Source organism: Callorhinus ursinus, unplaced genomic scaffold (genome assembly GCF_003265705.2).
Source record: "Callorhinus ursinus isolate GAN/ISIS: 27379988/994484 unplaced genomic scaffold, GSC_fseal_2.0 scaffold22, whole genome shotgun sequence".
NCBI lineage: Eukaryota > Metazoa > Chordata > Mammalia > Carnivora > Otariidae > Callorhinus > Callorhinus ursinus.
Window position 1 is genome coordinate 24,871,028 of NW_027397084.1, and position 23,751 is coordinate 24,894,778.

The following is a 23,751-nucleotide window of genomic DNA, read 5'->3' on the forward strand; positions in this document are numbered from 1 at the left end:
CCCCAAAGACTAATAATATAATAAGACAATGTGTATAAACTGCCTCATCCAGAGTAGACACTCAATAAATGGTGGATATTTTTACATTATCACTATCACATTACTATTGCCTGCTATTTTTAGAATCTGGAAGGATGATGTAAAAAGGTGTCCTTATTCAGTCTTTAAGAATAGCTAAGAAAAATAGGACGTTGCTAAGTAAGCAGGAAAATCTGTGTCTCTGTTTCATGCCTACATTAGCAATAATGTGAAATAGCTACAAAGTTAAGTCTCTTCTATGGTAACTCCATGTTATCTATCTTTCTACCAATGATTTCCTATATTCTCCTGTTTTAAAGACTCTATCTGAATGATAAAACCAGTGAGGTGTATCAGCAGAAGTTATAACGTCCTAAGGGAGAGAATATTTTTTACTTACATGCAGATTCAGCATGCCTTTTCCATAACAGAGCAAACCAAGCTTCACTGGGTTAGCTGCACATGTGACTGCAGATACTGCCCCTGAAGCTAGATTTTTACCAACTATGATAATGGCATCTATTTCTGCTGCACCATTGCCATTTATATATATATATATATATATATATATAGGCATATATATATATATATATGCCTACACACACTCAATGGCCTAACATTCTAAGTATGCCAAATGTGCAGCCAGGAAGCTTGGGAGGATGTTGAAGGAAGATTAAGATGGAAACATGGCATGACTCTTTTATCAGTTTTTCTTAGGGAAAGCTCTTTGGGGGTGTTTTTTTTCTTCCAGTGATTGATTAAATGTTCATGCCTATGGCAATGGGGATCCTTAAAAATGACTGAATATTGTAAAATACAGAGTTTTTCATAACCATGCAGCATAGTCTTGAATTAATCTTTTATTTTTCTCATAATAGGTATCAGTACAAAAATGTCTTACATCAGCACAGTGCTCAAGGCTTTACAAAGTGCTGTCATGTGCATTATCTCATTTTATCCTCCTAACAAAATAGTGATGGAGGTAGAGTTTGCATGCATCTCCCATTCTCTTATAAGATTGTACAATTTGCAATCGGAGGGGGAGATGAACCATGACAGACTATGGACTCTGAGAAACAAACTGAGGGTTCTAGAGGGGAGGGGGGTGGGGGGATGGGTTAGCCTGGTGATAGGGTATTAAAGAGGGCACGTTCTGCATGGAGCACTGGGTGTTATATGCAAACAATGAATCATGGAACACTACATCAAAAACTAATGATGTAATGTATGGTGATTAACATAACATAATAAAAAAAAGAGAGAGAAAAAAAGATTGTACAATTTGAGGCTTAAAGTGATTACATATTTTGCCAAAGGTCACAAAACTAGTAAGTGACATATCTGGGATAAATTTTTCAGCCTAAGTGCAGTGCCTCTTTGGTTATACCAGATTTCAAGGGTTGTTTTATTTGTTCAGTGCTCATTTATCTATGTTACTTATTTTAAAGCTTTGAATTTGAATATCCTCTTTGTGTTAAAAATGTTTTATTTCTTGGGTGAATGCAAGAGAACTCCTTTGTTTCCATCCAAGTGAAGGAGAAAATCGATTTACATTCCTACCAAATCTGGCTCCTGTAAGATACTGGTTCACCTCATCATCTTTTAATAAGCAGAGAGTGGCCATTTGGGAAGTATCAATAGCTGGCTTATAGCACACTCACTCCACTCCCTTATCAACTAAAGTCCTCATTTAAATTATACATCATGGGGGCAAGAGACTGTGCAGCAAGTCCAGGACATTCTTGGGGTGTGTGTTTTAAAGCATTTGTGAATTGGAAAATCCTATGGAAGTTTTCCTGCCCTTAATTATTGAAGACTGATAAAATGGGTGAGAGAGAATATGTGCCATATATGCGTTATTTCTTTATTCATCTATTCTTTCTTCTCCTATTGGGTAGTGAGAAAAACTGAATGAAAAGATACTGTGCTGAACTAGAATGTCTGGAAAAAATTGTCTGGAGTAAGGGTGCTGGGTTGAAGAGAAGTACTAATATTTTTCTTAACCGAGGTTCTGTGCACTATACCTTCCCTGTGCACTATACCTTAACCCTGTGCACTCTGCCCCCATCCTTTTTTCCATCCTGCTTTTCAGTAAAGGGCCTTCTGTTTTGATATTGGCCTAATCTTTCTATCTCCAGCCACACAATATTATTAGCTGCTATCCAAAAGTAAATCCAGCCTTTTATCCCAAGACCAAATAGTCTGAGGAGACAACAAACTCACTTGAAACAAGTGAGGGACATTCTACTCATTCCCAATTCACTTGAGTGTGCTTGCTCTAGCTCTATTATTGTTAACCTGGTTCATGTGGAAATCACAAGTCCTAAAAAAGAAATGAAAATGCAAGAGATGTGTGAGACTCGGTGAGAAAATCTAAGATTTGCATGATTTAAATTTCAGAAGGGGGAAGGGAGAGGATGAGGCAGAAGGAATATCTACAGATAATAACAACAGTGAATTCTCCAAAGGAAGCACTACCAAATTCAGGCAAATTCATGTTATATTAAAATAACTAAAAATTAAAGACAGAATAGGAAAATAAGGAAAATAAAGGAAAATAAAGGATCAGGGAATGACTGATAAACAGAACTGGTTTCTATTAAGGAGCATACCCTCTTCTTTTTTTTTTATATTTATTTATTTATTTATTTGAGAAAGAGAGAGAGTAGGGGGAGGGGAGAGGGAGAGAATCTTCAAGCAGACTCCCCACTGAGCATGGAGCCTGAAGCAGGGCTCAATCTCAAGACCCTGAAATCATGATCTGAGCTGAAATCAAGAGTCTCATGCGTAATGACTGAGCCATCCAGGTGCCCTGGAACATACCCGGTTCTTAGAGTTGTGGGCCAGAAAACATGTCCTGGGCAGGACTGCATAATTGTTATGGACCAGTGACTGCCATGTGCCTCTGTTCCTCTCTTTTTGGAATCCAAGTATCTGGTTGAAGTTATGCTTTCCCTATCTCACCAATGTAGGTTGGAGGTATGCACAAAAATAATAACTATTTAGTTTACGAATCCATTGTTTAAGAGGAGCTGCTCCCAAAGAGGTGCACTTGAGAAATTTCACCAGTGAAATCTCCTTTGCATCAGGATGTCATGCAAATGACTAGATTCTGGACTTTGAGCTTTATACAGTAATTGGATGAGATTTTTGGGGTTCTTGGAAGGAGTGAGTACATCTTGCCTGTGGGAAAAATGTGAATAGATGGAACCAAAAGAAGGACTGGGAGAGATTTTTACAATAATTTTCCCCAGTGAACCAAACCTTCCAGCATCCAGACACTTATATATATATTTCCCTCCCAGTTGGCTCTGAAATTTGCTGTATGGCTTCTGGCCAGTGGAATATCAGCCAACATGATGCTAGCAGAGGCCCTATGAGAGCTTATCCACTGAAGCCTGCCCTCTTGTAATCTTTGCTGCATGGAAAGATTGGCTCAGCAATCCCACCTGTCACAGCCAAGCCCATCCTCAGGTTCCTCACTAGTTGAATGCACCACATAAGTAATGTCAGACCAGACCAGTAGAAGAATCAATCAGTCAACTTAGAGGAACTTAAGAAAAAATAAACTATTGTGGTTTAAGTCATTAAGTTTTAGGGTGGTTAATCAGCAATATGCTATATTCAATTAAAAAAAAAAAGCTCACTCAAAAAAAATGCTCTTAGTGGAAGAAATTGTCATAGTTTGTCAGGAATGAAATCTTTTCCAACTATGTATTAAGCAAAAGGTATCACAAATCTACATTCATGACTGAAACTTGATAAATATACAAAACTCTCATGAACTAGGTCAGTTCTGTAGATTTCAGAGATGTTGCCTTTCCATGATTAGTGACTCTATGTACTCTAAGAAATCTGAGTTATCACTTAGTATGGAAAAAGAAAAACTTCTAGAAAATGCTTTATTGTTACCTCAATTGTTTAGATTTTTTTTGTCCCTACCAATAATCACTAATATGATCCCTCATAATGGGGTCCAAGGGTAACAATCAAGACTGGTTAGATTAATAAACATTTCTATAAAATGTACAGATGGTTTCTCTTTAATAAATTATGGAATTGCATTTTTAAGTTACCAAACCAAGAAAATTATGCCCAAGGAACAGTTAAGATCACTCTAAGACTATTTGCAGCATTTTTCAAATTAATTGTATATGTTTTCTTAAAAAAAAAAAGGCTACAGGTCTTGTTTAACTTAGATTCCTTGGATTTTCATACTTTCTCAGTTAGTACTAAACATATAGTTAGTAAGAACAGTCTTGTGACAAATGTAAATCCAACCTTAAATGATATATACAGCTGAATCCTATTAACTCTTTTTTATCATATTTTAAAGCAATGTATATAACTCTTAAGTGAATTCAATGCACATTCTACTGCTTTAGTCAAGAGAAAGGTAAGACTTTCTCTGTATTAAAATGTATGTTCATTGTCTTTGAGAAGAAATTATCTTTAAAAATAATTGGGCTGAGAAAAACTTCTGGTTTCAGCTTTGACCTGTAAGCAGCTTGGAAGTTATTGCTCATGACTTTAAAAAGTTGGACGGATGAAAATGAATGCCTTTCTTGAATTCATCATAAAATTGAAGTGGCAGAGCAAGAAATCTGTTTTAAACATGAAGACTCAGATAAGTTAAAAGTAAAGAGATGGAGGAAGGTAAAGCAAGCCAGCACTCATCAAAAGAAAGCTGGAAGAGCTACATTAATATCATACAAAGTCGATTTCAGAACAAGGAAGTTCATTAGTGATACATAGGAGCATTACATAGTGATAACATGAGTCCATTCTCTAAGAAGATATAATAATTCTAAACTACTATGAACCTAACAACAAACCATCAAAATATGTAAGGCAACTACTAACACAACTGAGAGGAAAAATGAACATGTATACTATTATAGTTGGTAAAACATCTGTAGAAGTGTACACAAATGAATTAAGTGGTTGTCACTTGGGAGGGGAACTGTGCATCTGGTGAACAGAGGAAAGGAAAGAAACTTACTTTTCATTTTATGACATTTTTTACCCTTTTAAATTCTGTACCACGTGCATCTACTATGTATTCAAAAATGAATAAATAAAAAATAAGGAAGAAGTCTTTTGAATTAGGCCTGGATTCAAATAGTGCCTCAGTTAATTAGTTAATTAGTGCCTCAGTTTTCTCATTTGTGAAATGTGGACAGTAGTATGACTCTTCTATAATTGGTGTGAGGACTAATTGAGATATATGTCTCAAGGTGTGATTACAGTGCCAGACACTTGATAGGCCACTAACAGCTCTTATTTTTGCCTTCAGTATAACTCATGTAAAACATGGCTGTGGTTGTTCATCTTGCAGAGTCTGAGTAAGACCTCTGGGCTCTGAAGTTCTCTGGATTTGCTAATTTCTACAGCATATGGTAATTCCTTTACTTTCTATAAGTTCTTATGTTGCCAACTAATGTCATTGCATCAGGCAACTAGAACACAAATTACTCTGAGTCATCTTAATTCTTGATGGGCTTCATTCCCCCAGTTCACTGAGACCCTATTGCCGCTGCTACCTGCCTGGCACAACTCTTAGTAGTGAACAGCAAATGCCCTTTCCTCGGGTTCCTTTGCTTGCTCAAGCTTTGCAGGACAAAGTTTATAACAAAACTGAGTAGAAGCAAAGAGTGTAGGCAGAAAAGAAAGGGAAAAAAAAATTGGACAGATTTCCATCAGTTCCAAAATCATTTGATTGATCGTTTAGGTGTTGCAGGTCAATGTTAGTTTAGATTTGATGTTGTAGTAACTTAATCAATATGTAAATCACTTTTTAGTCTCCTTTCTCCTTTATAAGAAATATAAGAGAGTTATTGAGAGTTAAAATAGTTAGCTGTAATATTCATAGTCACTGTCAAAAGGCACAGTGCAGATTTGACCGTGAGAAGGAATGACATCATTTTGATTAAACTTTCAAAGCCTCTTGACATTTTGGTGCTAAGAATTCATAAAAGGTCAAAGGATCAAAAGTTAATTCTAAATAAAGGTTGATTCATGCATTTTAAGGTAGGTCAGCCTTATATAACATGTACTGTGATGCTGCTAGTGCTGTGGAATGCAATGCCTTAAAAGGAAAGACCTTAGTGTTCTGTTGATTCAGAACCATTCATAAGGTTCTATCTCCTGCTTTTCTCCCTTACTCCCTGTGTCTTCATATTGTCCTTGGATTGTCCAAATTGGCACTTTATTGAGGTTTGTGTTTATATTTGGCAATCTTCTTACTCCAACATATTTAAAGTAACTATACTTCCAGTTAAAAATCACGAGGAAGTTACACTTTTGACCAAGATATAATAACAGGATCTAGGTTTACTCTCTGGCATGAAACTACAACAAGAAAAAAATGTACAAAACATATTGAGACAATGATTTTTAAGACTTTGAACACTAGGTAATAAAGCACAGTAATCCCTGAGAGAGAGCAAATGAACAAGGTGAGTCATATGATTACCCCCATATTAGGGCCTTGAGAATGTTTCCAGGTTGCAGTGCAGGCAAGGAAACCCAAGTAGAACCCAGTGAACTCCCTGGGTTGAGGAGACAGTGCTGAGAGTCCAGGAAAAGGTTGTGGGAGTTTGCTGGGCAGAATATTGGACAGGAGAGGTCTGTACAGAGAAAGAACTCTGAAGAGCTACAGAAGGTCCCCTTGGGAATTAGGAGACTCCTGATCAGTATATTCAAGTGAGCAAACTACTTGAGGCCTAGAAAATAACCTCCTAAAAGGATTTGAGGTAATAGTGCCTGCACTTAGGGCCAGGAATAGTACCAGTTTCTACCCACCAGACTGGAAAATTTCATAATTATTATGGCATTGGGTAGAGTACACAAAGGCCTTCCTTCAGTTTTGGGAATAATTAGCCTTAGACCAAACACTACTCCAGTCCTTCCTAAAAAATCTTAAAAGCTAGATTTGAAAGGGTCAAACTGCTTGCAAGTAACTTTACTGCATCCTAGAACAAAAGCCAAAAATATCTACAAAAATATTCAGCACTCAACAAGGTAAAAATCACATCTTGTATCCAATAAAAATTACAATGCATGCAAAGAAGCATGAAATTATGATCCATAATGAGGGTTATAGATAATAACCCTTAGATAATACACCAAAATAATGAAAATTAGATTTCTTCAAAATTGAAGACTTCTGCTTTTTCAAAGACACTGCTAAGAGATCAAAAGGAAAAGCCACAGATATATAGAGAAGATATTAGCAAATCTGCTAAAAGGTTTGTATTCAGATTATATAAAGAACTCTTAAAATTCAATATTAGGACAACAACCAATTGAACAATTGGCAAAATGCTTGAACACACATTTCAGCAAATAAGATATAAGGCTGGCAAGAAAGCACAAAAATATAATGTTCAACATCAGCGGGACTGGGAATTCTGTGCTGAGTGGGTGAAAAACAGAACAAACAAGATTGAATATTAATACTAATATGGCCTCATTCTTATCCATGCATGATTGAGGCCTAGGCATATTGAAGTTACATGAGAATCAAGTGACAAAATAAATGTAAAAAAATTAGTACTAGCCTAACTGTACTAGGTAGTCATTTTCTTTCTTGCTTGCTCTCTTACAGATATATAAGAGCAAGATATATGTAATTGTATACATATATTCTCATATTATGATATTCTAATCAGCATTTTTTTCAGGAGAAATAAAATATGGCATAAAAGATATTAAAGTGCTGGAAAGACACAGGAAAAAAATGTATTCACGTCTAAATTTGTTAGATTTTTATCACGTTTTGTCCTATTTTATCATAAAAGCTCCATGAAGAACAAGCCTTTTAGTAAGTTTAATACATGTATCTGATATTCCTTCAATAATTAATAATAAAAGAAGCCTTGCTAAATTTAGCATTATGTCCAAATAGATTTATTACTTTCAAATGTGAATAAGAATATTCAATTCTTTAATTACTTTTCTCAAATAGACTGTAGAAACTACATTAATGTGGAACAGAATGGTTTTCAATCTGTATTACACAGAGCCTGAGGGTTCCTCAGAAAGATGTCTCAAGGGCAGGAGGTCTCAGAGGGTTGATGGAAGCAAAAGATGCCTTCCAACTTTTTCTGTGATTGCAAGTAAGATTTCATTTGAAAATATGATTCTGCTATTGGAATAAATAAAAGGAACCAAAAGGAGGAGGAATTAGGGGATTCCTTATCAAATTTTTGATTCTTGGCCATCAAGACACTTGGTGTGATGGTTAGTTTTATGTGTCAACTTGACTGGGCCTAGGGATGACCAGATAGATGGATAAACATGACTTTTAGGTGTGTGTGAGGGTGTTGCTGGAAGAGATTAGCATTTGAATCAGTAGACTGATTAAAGCAGATTACAGTCCTCAGTGTGGGTAAGCATCATCCAATCTGTTGAGGACCTGAATAGAACAAAAAGGCAGAGGAAAGTTAAATTCACTATCTGCCTGATTGCTTGAGCTGGGACATTAACCTGCTCTTACTTTTGGCACTCTTGGTTCTCAGGCCTTCAGACTTGGACTGGAATCTATACCATTGACTTCTGTGCTCTCAGGCTTTTGAACTAGACCACCACCCTTCCTGGGTCTCCAGCATGCAGAGGGCAGATTGTGGGACTTCTCAGGATCCATAATCACTTGAATCAACACTTTATAACAAATGTGTACATTTATGTATCTCCTATTGGTTCTGTTTCTCTGGAGAACCCTAATACACTGGGGATGTTACCTAGTTGTGTGGTTTGGAGCAAATTATTTACCTTTTGAATTTGGACCCTCAAAGACTATGAATAATATAGCTTATTTAGCAACAACAAAACAACCCTAGAATAAGTCAAAAGATCCTTCTGCATTCACCTTAAAAAAAAAAAAAGTTGATTATCTGAATTTCAAGACCCTAGTTATGTTCAAATGATTACTATTAAAACATTTTCTCTTGGGGCACCTGGGTGGCTCAGTCAGTTAAGTGTCTGCTTTCAGCTCCGGTCATGATCTCAGGGTCCTGGGATTGAGCCCCACATCAGGCCCCTTGCTCAGTGGGGAATCTGCTCTCCCTCCCCCTCTGCCACTCCCCCTACTTGTGTTCTCTCAAATAAATAAATAAAACTAAAAAAAAAAAAACATTTTCTCTTAGATCAAATGTTTGTTTTAAAAATTATGCTGATATCATTACCTTCCTATCAATAAAAGTTAGCATTTATCAAAGCATTATTTTGTTTAATTGAATCCTTCCAACAAACATAAGAGTTGGTATTATCTTCATTTTACTAGTGAAGGACAGTGGAGCTCAGAGATGTCCAAAGACTTGCCAAAATTGCATGGTTCTTCAAGCCTTTGTAGGCCCCAAGTCCTACCTTTCTATCTCACAGGCAGCCTTGTTTTAGGATAGCTTTGAACGAGTGATGGAGATTATTTGTGGATCAAAACCTGAGTATCAGGGATACTTTTGGGTTCTATTATTTAATGAATTATTGTCTACTTGAATCAGAGTCTAGATAAGACTATGTAAATGGTAATCATGTGATCAAGATTTTTGAGCAGCCTGAATTGCAAGTACTTTCCCCCTTTTGTTCATTAAAGCAGTATTTCATTAAATATAGCTTACCCAGCTAAGTGAGTGGCAGACCTAGGATTCAATCCTGATAGGTTCATTCTAACAACTATGCTATTCTGCCTCCGAAATACTTTTCATTCAGTGACTTTCAACATACACTGCAATTAACACTTTAATTTCAAAATAATAATCCAGTTATAAAAATCTAACCTAAAAGAATCTTTAAGACAATGAGCTTCTTCCTCTTCCCCTTTCAGCACTCAACTCATTTGAATGCTTCATCATTAATCCAAACAGAGATTCTGTGTCTGAACTGTTTCAAAAATACCCAGTGTCTGTATTAATACACTCTATAAATTAGTGGTATCTAGATTAATGAGGTATATTTATATGTACACATAGAGTTATGTAAAAAAATGTGCATCAATAAAATACATTTATACGGTTTATTAGGCATTCCCATTCTTGGATTATTTAGTGGTTGCTACATAAACTACATTAATGATGACTTTAATTATTGACAATTTGAAACAATGGGAAAACATACACCTCTATTTGAATTGTAGTTCAAAGTTACAATGCTCAATTATACAGTTTAATGATTGTTACTTTAATTTTGCTTCTGAGGTGGAAAGTTATTTTTCCTGACTGTAAACCAATATTACAGCTGGGTCTAAACTATCACAGATCCCTTGAGCCTAAATATTTAATACTTTAGGCTGGTTAAAATGCAGAGAGGCTGAGCTACAGACTGCCAGCCTAAGGCTGCAGTTTGGAGTTTCTTTCTTTCTTTTTTTCTCCTATAAATTAAATATTACAGCAAGTGCCTGTTAACATTGATGATTACTGGTTATGAGATCTTTGTTTTCAGGGAGAGAAAAGCTCTGCACACCGCTAGGTATATGGCAAACAAGACTGCTAGATTGCTATAATGAAATATTTTTTAATTGGGTTGTTTTTATAACATCCAAAACTGACATAGGAAGAACCGGAGTACAGGATTTAATTAAATTAAATTAATTAATTAATTATTATTTTTTAAAGATTTTATTTATTTGAGAGAGAGAGAGAGATAGCACAAGTGGGAAGGAGGAGGAGAAGCAGACTCCCTGCTAAGCAGGGAGCCTGATGTGAGACTTGATCCCAGGACTCTGGGATCATGACCTGAGCCGAAGGCAGACACTTAACTGGCTGAGCCATCCAGGCACCCCTAGAGTACAGGATTTTACCCTCAAAATTCAGAATTGTATTAGTTACTAGTCTACTAGAAATCTTATTCCTATGTATGTCCAAAACAATTGTAAATTTATATTGTTATGGGGGCTCTTCGAAGGAGAGTACTGGAATACTTTACCAACTCCACTGATGATGAGGCTACCCAATTTCTAACTGTAGCTCTGCATCTCAACTCACTGCATGATTTTGGCTCCATCTGTAAGATAAGGGAACAAACTGAACACAGCTTTTCTCTACTCATTCGGAACCTGTGCTACCAGTTCTGCCATCCCCTTACACAGATGCTGTAAATATTGCTCACTTGCATTCCCACAGATGCCTCTTGATACAAGACAGCATTTGGATATTGCAATGAGATCAGAATCACGGAGTACTTCCTGCTATGCTTTATACTCCTTCTCTGTTTGTACTTTGGTTTCATCAGTTTGTAATGACAATTACGACAATAACACTACTACCTACTTATTGCAAGGCATGGCACGGTGGATCTTAAACAGCCAGACCAATCAGGACTATAACCTATTCATCCTCAACAACTGCCTTTGATGAGCATTCAAGAAAGTAGGTCACTAAGTATACATGGAGTTATGTGACTAATCACAAGTGGCTACTGTAACAAAATAGGTATATAATGTGGTAATTTGCAGCATGCTAAGTGTATATTGTAGGGGCCTGGCACAGGGGAAAGAAGACTGGGGATCAGAGGATCAAGATAAAAGTTTCTTCTTAGCCACCAATTCTGGTGTTGAATATGGTCAATTCACTTCACCCCTCTGGGTCTCAGAAGAACAGAAGAAAAACCATGTCAAAAACTGGCTACAGTTTGAGCAGTAATAGTCATGGCTACATATTTCATTCATCTAACCCAGTAGTTGTTAGCCCTGTCTGCCCATTAAAATCAGCTGCAAAAGTGGCGACTGTAGTTAATAATATTGTACTGCTTATTTGAAAGTGGCCAAGAGAGATCTTAGAAGTTCTCATCAAAAGAAAAAGATTCTGTTAGCTATTTATGGGGATGGATATTAACTCGATTTATTGTAGTGATCATTTCACAATTTAAAAAAAATCAGCTGCAAAGTTTCTTAGACATACCAACACTGGACCCTCTCCTTAGAGATTCCAATTCAACTGGACTGGGGTTGGGGCCAATCATTGATGGGCTTGAAAAGCTCCCCAGGTGATTCTAGTATGCAACCACATTTAAGAATCCCTGCTTTAAGAGGTCAGTGGAATCCCTCTCCCACTGGATTGTCACTCAGAGTTGCAGCCTCACTGTGCTCACTTCGGCAACACATATGCAGAGTTGCAGCCTCGCTACGGTCAGTTCTGGTAGCTTGGTACCTTTGTCATTTTTTCTGCTAAAAAGTTTGAATATTACCCCTGAACATAATTGCTCTTTTAATTTGGGAAGATGATTTATGTTTCCTTTTAATATGAAAATAATAATGATAAAAAAAGACTCGATGCCTAATTTGGGTTGAAAAGGTAAAGACCAATAAAGAGAAAATTACTCTGCAGGATAAAGTAATAAATAGGATGCTGAATTTCCTGATGAGGTCTATGTGACTGGTTAGAGGCCTAGACTGGGACATGAAGAGTTGTGGAAAAGATCTTTGGAGGAGACACTGGGTCTAGCAGATGGCAGCAGGTAAGAGCCTACAGAATAAAGACCAATGAAGGACAAGGAACAGGATCATCACTGCAAGGAAAATATGTCAAGGAACAGACTAGTGTGGGAGGGACTGAGGAGTAGGGGGTGGTAGCAGTTATGGTGGTAGTTAAGAATTAGATTTAAAAGTACAAGTTCAGAGTAAAAGAATATAAATGAACCATTACCAATAGGTAGCTTCTCTCATAAGTATAAGAAGGAAATAGATAGATGATAGATAGATAGATAGATAGATAGATAGATAGATAGATAGATAGATAATAGATAGGCAGGCAGGCACTGGGACCTATATGGTTGTCTGGGATAAAGTTAAATTATTTTGTTTGTGAATGAATGGCAAAGGGAAAACACTATTTTTGCAATTTAAGGGGACTGAACTAGGATCTTTTCCAGTTGTAGAAAACTTTGTAATTTAAATTAAATTTACTTTAATATACATCAGTTTTGTAATTTGAGTCTGGAGTATACTGTCTTCCAGTGGTAGGTAATTTTGTAATATAGTTAAATGCATTTCCATACTAAGTTTGAACAAAAACTTCTATTTCTGGACCTATCTGTGTATTTCCAGAATATTAATATATACATATATATGAATACATATAAAATCAATATTATAAATAAAACATGGTCCTTACGAATGAATTATTATTAATGTTGTGTTAGACAGCAGGACCGTTATTTCAGAACAGTGTCTTATAATGAATAAAATACATTGTACGCATTACACAATAAAATACATTACACCGGGGCACCTGGGTGGCTCAGTCGTTAAGCGGCTACCTTTGGCTCAGGTCATGATCCCAGGATCCTGGGATCGAGCCCCGCATCAGGCTCCCTGCTCCGCGGGAAGCCTGCTTCTCCCTCTCCCCCTCCCCCTGCTTGTGTTCCCTCTCTCTCTGTGTCTCTCTCTGTCAAATAAATAAATAAATAAATAAATAAATAAATAAATAAATAAATAAATAAAATCTTTCAAAAAAATACATTACACCACAGAGTAAACACACAAAATAGAAACGCAGTCATACAGAGGATAGAATGCTGAACAGGAATTCCAGTAGCTGTATTTTGTAGTTTTGTTTTCCCTTTTGCTATTAACCTGGGATAAATGACTTAATGTTGTGTCTCAGTCTTCCATTTGTCGAGGAAAACCAATTATCAGTCCTGTTTAAGTTGCCGCATGAGAGTTGTTGCCATACAGCTTGGGCATAGGTAAACCATATTCTTAGTAAACCTGAAAACAACCTGAACCTTTAAGCAGTTGAACCTGGGGATAATTATTTGCCTTATCTAAGAGATATTTTATTCTTTTGTTTAACTCCAGATTAGTCAGTGGACACATATATGAAGAAAAATATTGCGGACAAGTATAGTATAGTAAACGTAAATATGCTACAAGACAAAGCAGAAGATGTATGCTTCAACACAGGTACCAAGTTCTAGAGGAATTGAGAGGGAGAAGCCTCAAGGGACACTTACTATTTCAGTGGCAATATAACCTGAGTTGGCATTATAACCTACTGGCAGAGTAACCTGAGTTGGTAAATTAAAGGAATGATTCACCAGTATCAAAAACTGCAAAAAGTTAGGTAATATTGCACTTCTTGAAGGATACCTCTTGAGATTCTATGAGTTGTATATTGGGTGAACATAAATGATTTACCTCCCAAACAGGGACAGTTTTGAGAATAAGATGAGGTCTATTAATGATTATTCCGTATAGTAAATGTAAACTAGGATTATCTTGGGCAATCTAGGATATAGTGTTAAGTCTGAAACTGGGCAAAATTTGAGATATTACCCTACCTAGAAGTTAACAAGTTATATATTTAGTTTTATATATTAAATTATATATTTATATATTAAACTATATATGTATAGTTATAGTTATATAATTATATATGTACTAATTGGTAGAAACACAAGATCTCTGGCTGGATCAGAAAATAGATCTCTTATTTCCTCACAGAGCATCTTGTGTCAGTTCCCCACATGCCCACATGACAGCTCTGGGAGAACCAGGTGGACCTGCATAGGTACCACAGGAGAGGAAAACATTGTGAAACTCAATCTTATCTAGGATATAGGCCAGCTAGCATGTCTTCCCATCATCCTCTCTGGGAAGAGAAAGAGACAGAGTGGGGGTGAAGGGGCTTTGCTCTGGAATGTAAACAAATGATCTCTGAGGAGGGGAAGGTTTCTACCTCATTACCTTCACCACACTGGAATGTAAGCAAATAGCTCCAGGGAGACAAATTTCTCTAGCTCTCTGGAGGGCTCTATATTTAGGGTTGCTATTCAATCATCCTTTAACCCAGGTGCCAGTGCTCTTTGCTCAGAAACATTACAATATTCATGGAACATTTTGTAACAATAATTATGTTGCCTTAGTTGAATAGCACTGGTGTGCGTGACTATCTTTTCAAAACCAGGCAGTTAAGGTTAAATGCTGGGTTTTCAGTGTGACCTAATGCTTTCCTAAACTTCTAAGATAGCCTGTTTGGTGTCATATATATGTGTGTTCATATTTGAATTATACATCCAGTTGAATTCTCCCAAAGAATTCTGGGATGAGAAATATAGACATTAGCTCTATTTTGGGTTGCAAACTACAGAAATCTAACTTGAGCTAGCTTGGGGGGAAAAAGAATTTGCTATAGGGTCACTGGATATCTCAGAAAACTCAAGGGAAGGAACAACTGAACTAAGGGATTCTGACTCTGCATCTTTTTCTAGTTCTCTCTGTACCTCTGCCTCATTCTTCTCTCTCATTGCCGACGAGCTTTCTGTGCATCTCTGTCCATACAGTTTCATATGTAAAATATAGGGTGTTTTTGTTTCAAAATCCTAACAGAGATCTTAATTGATAATTTACATATCTCCTTGTGTTAGTCTTTGGTTGCAAGAAAACAGAGACACCAGTGAGTTACTCTGAGACACTCATGTAGTTACAAAAGAGACCCACAGAGGGTCTTAAGGAAGACTTGTGGATTCCCAAATAAGCAGGATTCAACACTGTGTTAGAATCTAGAATTAAGTGAACTTTTGTCAATAGAAAGTAAGATTTTGTTGATCTTTGCCTTTACCATGATTTAGAAACTCACCCTGCTCTTGGAACTGCTACTGTGCTAGCCAGGAATAGCTACATCAGTACTAGGCAGTGTTCATGAAAATCATGCCCTTCCTTGGGCACCCCTGGTCTCCCTCCATATGCTTCTCAGTTTCTGTTTCTGGTAAGAACTTTCAAGTCTCCTTTCAGTGGCATCTTAAAATTTGTGTTTAGATGGGGCTTAAGGGTAACAATCATGTTTAAAGAGAGTCTTTAAAATGGAGTTTTCATTATTAAGAAAAGGTCCATTTTAAGAAATTGAGGTAGGAGTGATGAAGATTATGGGGTAGGGTGAAGCTCTTTCTAACACCAGTCGTCAGAAATGCTAGAAATGCTCAAATTTCCAAAAGAGAACATAGAAAGTGACTGTCATCTTTGTTGGGGCAGAGCTTTCTCACTGCCCTAAAGTCATGTGCTCTCCCTGGCCTAATCAGGGGTGTCAAGGAAGGCATGGCCATGTGTCATGGTCCATAGAAGAGTTGTTTGGACCATATGACCTAAGGTTCATGTATCATCACCACCAGTGTTCCTCTGATTAAAGCAGAGGTAAGCTAACCTGCAAGAGTACCAAGTCATTGACTTGGGCCCATTGGTTTGGAGGGTCCACAATCTTGGGTAATTTATTTCCTCTCTTTTAGCTTTAGTTTCCTTGCCTCTAAAATGGGGATAATGCCCCTAATTGAGAACTGTAGTGACAAAATAGTGACAATCAAATAAGACAGTGGAGATAGCAGAATTTTGTGATTGGTAAAGCTATATAAAAGTAAGAAGTTAACGTCTGTAATGCTGTAAAAATTTTTTAAAAAGATTTTATTTATTTATTTGATACAGAGAGAGAGAGAGAGAGAGAGAGCACAAGTAGAGGGAGGGGCAGGCAGAGGGAGAGGGAAAAGCAGACTCCCCGCTGAGCAGGGATCCTGACGTGGGAGATATAGGGCTCAATCCCAGGACCCTCGGAACATGACCTGCACCGAAGACAGATGCTTAACTGACTAAGCCACCCAGGCACCCCTGTAATGCTGTAAAACATTTAAAAGACTTGGGTAATATTAATAATTAAATGGCTAACAATTCCCGAATGCTTCTGCTCTAACAACTTTATGCATGTTATTTTAATTAATCATCATAATTACTCTATGGGGCATGTATTACTATTGTTCCTATTTTCAGACGACAAATCTAATACATGCAGAGGTTGAGTAACTTGTTCAAGGTCATACAGTCAATAAGTAAAGCTAGGATATAAACCCAGATGATCTAATTCCAAAACCAGCACTCTGTTCTCTCTAAGTCTGCAATATTGTAATAAAACTCCATGATAATAGACAATATAAAAAGTATAAATTCATCCATTGGGTACAGAAATCAGCTTTCTGTACTGTCCCAAAGAGCTAGTGATAACCTTAAAAACTTAATGAGTTTTTATATGAGAAAAGCCTCTGCTTTACACATATCTGATATTAGCCAAAGTTTTGCCACTTGTTGGTTTAAAAGATTGCCTTCATTTGTTTTACTTCTGTTTCCACACTTTGCTTAGGAGAGTCTCTTTATTCTCTTAGAAGTACCCATTAAGTGTTAGTCAACTCTTTGACCAACAAATTAAATCCCTTGATCTTTTGTCAAGAAAATAGCTCAATATTTGCCATTTCTGTTTGTTAAGAAATTCAGTTCCTTTCAAACATATGACAAAGCAAACATTGATTTTTCTGAATTCCACGATTTTCTAATTTCCTAGTTAATACTTTGATGTTTACATATAGATTTTCTGAAAATACTAAAAAATTCTATTGCTCAAAACTGTTCCTATTATAATTATGTGGATCTTTATACTGAAAGTTTTGATGGGTAGTTCTTATTTTGTTCTTTTTTTAAAAATTTATTTAAAGATTTTTTTAAAGATTTATTTGTCTATTTTAGAGAGAGGGTATGTGTGTGTGTACAAGCAGGGGAGGGGCAGAGAGAGAGGGATAGAGAGAGAGCATCCCAAGCAGACTCCCCACTGAGCATAGAACCCTACACCAGGCTTGATCCCACAACCCTGAGATTACAACCTGAGCCGAAACCAAGAGTCAGATGCTTAACCAACTGAGCCACCCAGGCACCCCTTATTTTGTTCTTTTTACTTTCACTTATTTTAGTTTTAAAAAATTAGCATGCATTTCATATTAATAGTTATTTTTAAAGGGTCTAAATATTTCACATGATTCTCACTTTCCACAAAAATATAGTACAAAAGCAGGGAGAAGAAACAGGCATAATAATGGACTAATAGTATTATTATTTTAATAGCTAATATCATCAAGGATTTTCAATGTTCTAGACTGTTTTAAGTGCTTTACATGTATGATTCATTTAATCTACACAACTCTACAGCATTGGTGTGGCAGAGATTACTGGGTTTCTCACCAGTTTTTATTCTCCTGTTTTGATATAGTAATAGAAGTTTCAGCAAAAGGCATATGGCATCTCTTGATACTAAATGTGGCCACTGAGTAGGTTCTGGCTAATGGGATGTGAGTGGAAGTGAGTTGGGGGAAATTCTCGATCATACTGTTAATGGAAATGAGGGCCTACTCCTTTTTCTCTTACTCCTCTCCTGCTGGCTACAGTGTGGACATCTAGCCAGGTGGAGCTGGAGTAGCCATCATGGTCCATGAGATGGAAGCCACATTTTTAAGAAGAGCAGAATACAACAGAGGAGCCTAATAAGTCTCACAGCCTCCTCATCAGCCCTACACGCCATCAGAGAGAAGTAAACTTCTATTTTCATTTAGGTGGCTGTTATTTTTTCACTATCCTAACTAATGCAGTTGGTATCAATACCATTCTCACTTTAACACTGGGTAAACTGATGTACGCAGAGGTTAAGTGATGAGTAGTAGAACCAGGATGTGTATGACAGTCTGGCTTCAGAGTTTTCCCTCTTAACCACAACATTCTACTGCCTCTGATAAAGTTAATTTGTACTTAGTTAATTTTAACACATGTGATTTTCTGCCATCTGTGATTTGGGAGGTCAAGGAGTTTTTCTTTGCCTTTCTATATTTTGGAACAGGTAAGGGGTATGGTTGAAATTGTCTGGATATGGCTAGATTTATGCAGGGAAGGATAGTAAGGCTGATCATGGAAAGCAGAAACAAAGGGCAGAAGATTGTGATAGGGAGGTAATTAAATGGGGAAGTGAGGTTTGATTAAACCATTAAAGAGGTTTGATTCGGGCACAGCTGACAGGGTGAGCAAATAGTGTGATGAAGAGGAAGGAGATAAAATGGATGTTTTCCTGTCCGTGGCTCCTCTGGCTCCATGTCAGTTGAGTCAAGTTTGCCTAGCATCTTGAAGTTGGTCCGATTAGCTGCAAGTTCCATAGAACAAAAAAGATTATATCCCCCAAGGGCTAAAAGAGCATATGTTGCTCTCAAAACTTGAGCTTCAAGGTGACCTTCTCCATAGCAGTCTCTTAAGTTTTAATGCCTTCCTGGCTTCCTGGAAACCACCAGGAGCAGCATTTCATAGAACAGCATTTAAAGCTACAATTTTACTCTCCTGTCTATCCTGGATTCTCCTCTGTCAGTTTTTTGACAGCAAGGGTGAGATAACCCCTGGGATTAGAAATGTATGATATCTAAAATTAGAAGATTCTGGAACTATCTCAGACTGACCCCTTGCTTTCCATAGAGGTTGGCCTAAATCCATCACAGAACAGAAATATTTCCTTTCATCATATAATTTTTTTAAAGATTTTATTTATCTATTTGAGAGAGAGAGAATGGGAGACAGAGAGCACGAGAGGGAAGAGGGTCAGAGGGAGAAGCAGACTCCCTGCTGAGCAGGGAGCCTGATGTGGGACTTGATCCCAGGACTCCAGGATCCTGACCTGAGCCGAAGGCAGTCGCCTAACCAACTGAGCCACCCAGGCGCCCATCATCATATAATTTTTGAGCATGTTTCTTCACTTCTCTGGATTTCATTCTCCTGAAGTGTGAATGGAAGTCTTGGAAAGAGAGTGGAAGTCATTCACAGGAATAGCCCTCCATGGTTTGCTCTTCTCAAAAGCTTTGTGTTCTCAAAACACTGAAAAAGAAGTCCTAGACCACGAATTTCCTGGAATACTTCCTTAACTCTTCACTGCCCCAGTTACTTAGATAATTGGGAGTCTTATGCATTCATTCCTTTGTCTAAGAATCCGTAAAAGAGGAAATGGATGTCTCATTAGGCAAGATGACTTGTGTTTACTTACACTATGACTAAGGCAGAAAGATAATTCCACCTTTAGGAAAGTGGAATTGTTCTAGGGAGAACAATAAGAAGCTGCATTTGGGCTCCACATTTCTGCCATCCAGGCAAGCCTTCTCATTGAAAGAAGAATTTCCTAACTTCTAACTTCATGAACATTGTTCCCAGAGAGGAGTGGTATTGACCCTCACTAACAAAGAATTCAATACAATTCAGCATATGTTTCATGCAAATCATTATCAAATTGATAGGGCTTTATGCATGGCAAAATTGCTTTCACAGTGCAAGGCCCCCTGCCCAATGTAGGTGAGAAACATGAATAAAATATGATCCCTGCTCAGAAGGGTTCCATAATCCATGGTAGAAAATAGACACATGCATAAATAATTCTAACTCAAGATAGACCCTGATATGTACTTTATTAGAGATACAAAGGAAATGCTAGGAGAACAGTGCAGAGGGAGAGATTACTTTCAATAGGGTTGTAAATGAAGGTTTTTTGCAAAAGTGAGAATTTGTCAGGCCTATTGCTAATAGCAAATGTAATTTGTCACCTACTTTACATAGATTCTTTTATGTTTAATTCTCACAATAACCCAATGAGGAAGTAGAACATGAAGGAAAAAGCTGGAACATGCAGGAAATTTATTGGGTTAAAGGTACATGTAGCAGGAGTTGATGCTGCTATTTACCTAGAGCAAACCAGAGTTGCCCATGTGAGAAGCATCTACATTTTAAATCACTGCCAGTAATTGGAGAGTGTGCCCTATGGTTTTTGATTTAGGGCTCATAAAGCAGATTTTATGCATGTCTCATAGACTGTATTTTAAGTCTGGTGATACTAACATGCCTTTCAGATTTGGAAAAGATCCTTCTCAGGATTTTCATATAATGTGGTAGCCAACAAGGGGAAAAATGGAAATTTCACTTTATTGTGTTGAACCCGATGAAATTGTCATCTTTATAGGAATATTGACATTTTCCTGTAATTCGATCTAAATGTATATAGATAACATTAGGCAGCTATTATTTGACTTTAGGACAGAGGGTGACATGATCAGATTTGGGTTTTGAATAGCTAAGCATGGGAATTTTAGAGGGTGTACTGACCTGAAGGCAGGAAAGACAGAATACAGTGATATTGGTGAGAGATGATAACACCTGAATGAGTCTCCCGCATTCGGTGTGGGCTTTTTCAGGGCAGATACCATGTTTCTTGTAAATGTCTACTAAGAATGGAATAGGTGCCCAAAAGAGAATTATTAAATGAATAATGAGACAGTAAGAGTAGAGAGGAAAGAAAAGACATGAGATATTTTCCTTGTAGGATCTACTTGAATGTAGAGATAGGAATAGGATGAAACAAAATAAGAATGCTTTTAAGTTGTCAAGGAAATGTCAAGAAGAAAGGAAGAATCAGCAAATAATGTCAGTGGTTCACCTTCTGCTAGTGATTTCTCCAGGCTTCTTCCACTGGCTGACATCTCTGACAGGGAAAATTTAGAATTTTGAAATGTTATGTTAAACCGACACTTCAAAGATATTGGGGGATGGAGTTCTGAATGCTTCATTTCTAGGTGTAGTTTCGAAGTGCAGAGTTCCTGGCTGTCCCCCACTTGCCCTCTCACTTCTGGCCTCGCTGATCTTGGAAGCTCCTTGTCTTCCAGTGTCTTTTCCTATTGGCGACTGCATGGCAAGGTAACCAAGTCTAATAATGTTGTCCTTTAAAATCTAGCACTGGAATTAACTAGAGAAGTCAGTGCAGTGTATCCCAAAGTTTGTTCCTATTCCAAAAGACATTAATAAGTGTAATATATATTTTTAAATTTCTATGTGCAAATAAACTTAGGAAGTGTTGAGTTAAATAAAATTTAAAGAAATTTTTCCTTTCTTAAACACTGCTTCTCTCAGATTTTTGCAAAGTGCATGGTGAATCTCCAAAATGGGATGAGACTCTGAAATGTTCCCTAAACTTCATTTACCACTAAACCTTTTTCTTAATGAACATTTCATGTGTCTAGTGTTTTATGGCATACACTTAAGGAAATGTTGATCTAAGATTGTTTATCTGATATATTTATTACTCTTTTAGTTCGGGGATGTTCCCTTATTGTTGGCTAAATTTTTAATATTAATTTTGGGTAATTATAGCAGAAATCCACCAAAGGTTTATAATTAGGTATCAGTATAATTATAATCTTTTTTAAAAGCCTAACTCTAGGAAAAAAATTTAAAAGGAATCATTCCATATTATCAGCAGTAGTCATTTTAGTATAGTGCGAATATGTAATTTTTTCCCTTTATTTCTTTTCCAAATACTATTTAAGAATATGTCTTTAATGTAAATAGGAAAAAAAAGAATTAAAAGGAAGAGGGATAGAAGAGAGTGAAAGGAAGACAATAAGACTCAAATTTTTGAGGATGTTTTTCTTACATAGGTTTCTTCCATTTCATTTTTTATGACTGAGTATGTTGCAGTTCTTACCTTGATCCTTCAGATTGCATATTGCAGTTATTAGTAGGCCCTGTCAGGTGGTAGAAAGGACCTGGGATTTGGAGCCTTAGAGGATTTAGGCTTTAATCCTAGCTCTCCTGCTTAGAAAAGAAAAACAAAAAACAAAACTTTGGTAAGATGTACTTCTTTGCATGCCGCTGTGTTCTTCTAGTTTTTCACTATAGTTCTGTGATCTTAATCAGCTACTTAACCTGAGCTTCAGGTAGCTCCTCTGTTAACTCTCAAAGGATTTTATAATACCACCCTGCTAAACATAAACTCTAATATTTATGTGAAGTAGCTTTTTAAAATATATTTTCTTCTTTTTTAAAAAACTATTTTCATTACAAAAAATACATTTTTATTGTTGTATGTGTTTGTAACTTACAAAACACAAGGAATTCATCATAAAATCATAAACAGCACCCATGACCTTACCACCCAGCAATATCTACTTTGTTGAATCTGCCTCACATTTGCTTGTCTGTATCTTACTACACGGTAAGAAAGGTGAAAGCAGGGACTCCACCTGCCTGTATCCTACTGTGTGTTCCAAGCACATGGCAAGGTGAGGAAGTACTTAATAAATTTGTTGAATGGATACGATGAAAGCATGGCTTCTTTATCATCTTTCTCAAACTTCTCTTATTTGTGACTTATGCTGGATCTGTTCCATGTCTGAAGAACAGGCCTTCTCAAACTTTATACCCTTCCCTTTTTTTCAGAGCCTGGCTGCTCTTTGCCACCTGGTCCCTCAACCACCTGGGGAGGCTTCTGTGATAGCCTTCCACCGCTCCAGGGCACACTCGTAGCGTGATAGAATTTTAGATACAGGTGGATCCGGGGAATCTTCTGTTCTCCAGTTTCCAAGAGGGAATTCTGAGGCATCAAGAAGGAGGTAGGTGAGAGTGATAGTGATGGTTCTTAGTGGAGAGCAGACTCATTTTAAAACTCCTCTAGCCCCTACACCAAAATATAACATTTAGAACTTGATTGTACACTCTTCAGATACTCCTATCCACATGTAGAGAATCCAGCTTGAGGAGGACTTTAATTTAAATCCCTGCTCCAATTTCTGAGATATGTCTTTGCTTCTACAAGGACTGACTTAGGTTTTGTAGGCTTTCCTCTCTGCTGACACTACCAGGAAGAGAGCCCCCAGGGGTCATCTTCACAGCTGTGACATTGGCGTCTATTGATTTCAGTTTTCCTCTCTGAATAATCTGGCCTGCTTCCTTCGCATTCCTTTCAGTTTTAATGTTTTTTAAAATATGAAATGTTCTATCATATAAACAATGAGTATCATCTATGTGTGTTTTTATGAGCGTAATCTTAACAGGAGCCAGGGAAGCTGAAGGAGGCCAAACAACACCCATGTTACAAAGCAACTCGTGAAGCCTAATTACCTAGTGTTCTAATAACTCTT

General features: G+C 37.1%; 1 long non-coding RNA gene across 1 annotated transcript in view; it reads left to right on the plus strand.

The window, feature by feature from the left end:
- LOC141374812 (uncharacterized) overlaps nt 1–23,213 on the plus strand; it is a 138,548-nt gene extending 115,335 nt beyond the window's left edge. Inside the window, exon 5 of the long non-coding RNA XR_012381948.1 lies at nt 23,051–23,213. This is a non-coding gene — a long non-coding RNA (uncharacterized lncRNA). The remainder of the gene's footprint in view (nt 1–23,050) is intronic.
- The last annotated feature ends 538 nt before the right edge of the window (nt 23,214–23,751 follow it).